Genomic DNA, 2,789 nt, shown 5'->3' with positions numbered 1-2,789 from the left:
GATCAACGATGTAAACGAACCTTCGAGAACAGTAGCAGCATTTTGACAGGAGGAACCGTCAGAAGCCATCCTGTTTCAGGTCAACAGTAAAGAACGAGGCGGGGCCTATGGAGAAGACACAGGACAGTCCTGTGGGCTTTCCTCTGCTAGCAGATGGCTTCTGCTTCCTTTAAAGAAGCCAGCGGCCGCTTTGGAACCCAGGTCCACTGGGCTCCTGTCTTCTGCACTTCGCTTCCCTTGATATGCCGTATGTGACACTTAGCATGAGACTTGCAGAATCGATAGTGACCCGGTCACCCCTACCCCCCGGCGGGCTCCCCCCTCCCCTGCCAACCTTTTCGGGGACAGTTGTTTGATTGGCAATCAGTATTCATATTGATAATACAAACTACTGTCTCTTTTTCTCCCCCAAAGGGCATATTTCCTGCTTCATATATTCACCTTAAAGAAGCGACAGTCGAAGGAAAGGGGTGAGTCTGGTCTCGATGTTTGAATGACGAATGCAGTGGTTACATCTGGCCCTGCGGCCTTTCCATGGTATTATAGCGGGGTCGACGAATGGGTGTGACTGACCACGATGTGGCAGGAATTTGGGGAGGGAAAGGGGACTTCTGATTTTAGCTGTATGCGGCATGGCTCTAAAGAGGCTGAGGTCAGCGCCGTAACTGCGGTCCTTGTCCTTGGACCCGATGTCGATTCTGGAAAGCATCCAGTATCCTTGGCGAGCTACCCCGCGAGGCGGAGCCTGCCCAGCCCCCCAGCTCCGGCTCCGTTTTTCCAGAAGGCTTCGCAGGCTTCGATATCAGTGGAGTTTAGGGTGCCGCAACAGTTGTTAAATTGGGACATGTAAAATTTGCATCTTGTCTAATTGTGATGTGTGTTCCTTAGAGGTCATAAAAGTGATGTATAAGATCCATTAAAAGTAAACGTGCAGAACAGGAGCCCATCAGGCAGGAATGGCAAACGAATAGAATAGCCAGGTGTGAACTGGAGAGAAGGAGCATTAACATGTTTTCCTTGTTTGTCTCTGCTACATCTTCACACTCAGTTAAATATGCAAATTATAAAATTACTAATCATATGATTACTGCATAATGGCATCTCTTCGGCTGATTACAAAATTGCCTTTCCAAACACTGTGCTTTTAACGTATGGAGAGGACTAGCTCGGGTTCTGTAGTTTCATGACACGTCATTAAAACGAAGAAAATGACTTAGAGGTGTGATTGGTGATGGCCGGGAATGTGGTATTTTTTTCTACAGATAAAATGTTTTGTATGTAGAGTTTTAGAGGGAAGAAAAATAGGGAAGTTTTGCAACTCTCGCCCTGTCGCAGAAATCATTGAATCGAGTTTACATTCGGTGTATTTTATATCCATCTCTATCAGAATCAGTGTAGAAGTCAGACTGCATATGATTGATTTTTTTTAAAAAAACACTCCGGTCAATACACATGAATATATGTAGCATCTAATGATGAAGCATAAGAGTAAAGTGACCAAGAGACTCTTGATTCTCCATCAATTGAATCACCCCTGGCCAGGCAGACATGCTGATGGGCACAGACAGAGACACTCTGTTCCTGTCACCGGGTCTAGTGTAAGATGGCCCAGTACGAGCCAGGATGGAGCCCTGGGGGAGCAAACGACTTAGAAGCAGCTTCCTTGCTGAAGCTTCTGGGGTGCTGTGCTTGTTCCCCGTGGCCCTGATGGTCTCCCCTCTGCTGCTCCCGCCCAGATGCACCTGCCTCGCCCTCGCTCGCCCGAGCCCTTGCGGAGAGCCTTCTGCCCTCACACCTGACAGGGGCCCTCGGTCTTTTCCTCCGTGCACCTCACTTCCTGCTCCTGGTCCTTCCTCCTCTCCAGTGCAGGCCATGCTTTGGTCCGGCCCCTGCCTGCCTCCTCGCTGTCCAAGTTCATTATCCCCTCCCTCTCGCAGGCTCGCTCTCCTCTCTCTGTGTTCTGGCTTTCCTGCGCTCTCAGACATCCCGAATCCTTACTAAATGACGCTGCCACCGATCCTGTGCCTCTTCCCCCAGAACCAAGGCAGTTTCCTTTGTCCCCTCCCCCATACTAACATGGTCACTGGGGCCTTCCGAATGCCAGACTTAACGTGTCTTCTCGGTTCTCTCCTGGAGCTTTCCTGCAGCATCGGACACTGCGGCCGTCCACGCCACCAAAGCTCCTTGTTTACCGTGGCGTTTTCTGGCGCTGTCTCTGCCGCTTCCTTCCCCTGCTTGCCCGGTGCCCGCTGGTCTCAGGGTGCTGTCCTCGGCCTCTCCTAGCCCTTCGTCATCCCTGCCTCTGCGGCGGCCTCTGTTCTCACACCTCGAGCAGTTTTCCTCTGGGCGATACTCGAGTCCGGACCTCCAGCCCTGACTTGTCCCTCGAGGTCTGGTTCCATCACACAGAGCCACGTAGCTGACACGAATGGCCACTGTGGCCAGGCGCTTCGTCCCATGCACCCCCCTCACACCCCGCACGATGTTCTTCCACGCGGTCTTATCGATGGCCCTGTGCTTCTGGCACTGTTGGGTTTGTATATCGCGGACCCCCGGCAGGTAACAAGGCGGTTACAGGGATAATATGACATAGCCACATCAAATACGTGAGAGCCAGCCGATACGTTGGTCCAAGGGACAGATCAGACCTGTTGAAAGGGAGCCGGTGAGAAGGATGCAGAGCTGAGGACAGGACACGGCACGCACAGGGAGGCCGTCCGCGGAGGTGGGGAGCGGGGGGCGGCTTGTTGAGCACCAGGCTTCCCGCAGCCAGTGGGGGGGCCGAGGCA

The 2,789-nt window shown here is 52.6% G+C and overlaps 1 protein-coding gene across 1 annotated transcript in view; it reads left to right on the top strand.

Annotated features, from left to right (window-relative positions):
• The first annotated feature begins 429 nt into the window (after positions 1-429).
• DOCK1 (dedicator of cytokinesis 1) overlaps positions 430-2,789 on the top strand; it is a 380,982-nt gene continuing 378,622 nt past the window's right edge. The window contains 1 exon segment of the mRNA XM_025047519.1: positions 430-470. The gene's annotated coding sequence lies outside the window, so the exon portion shown is untranslated.

Source organism: Pteropus alecto, unplaced genomic scaffold, assembly GCF_000325575.1.
Source record: "Pteropus alecto unplaced genomic scaffold, ASM32557v1 scaffold74, whole genome shotgun sequence".
Lineage (NCBI taxonomy): Eukaryota > Metazoa > Chordata > Mammalia > Chiroptera > Pteropodidae > Pteropus > Pteropus alecto.
Note: the sequence above shows the minus strand (reverse complement) of the source record. Positions and strands in the feature narration are given on the sequence as shown.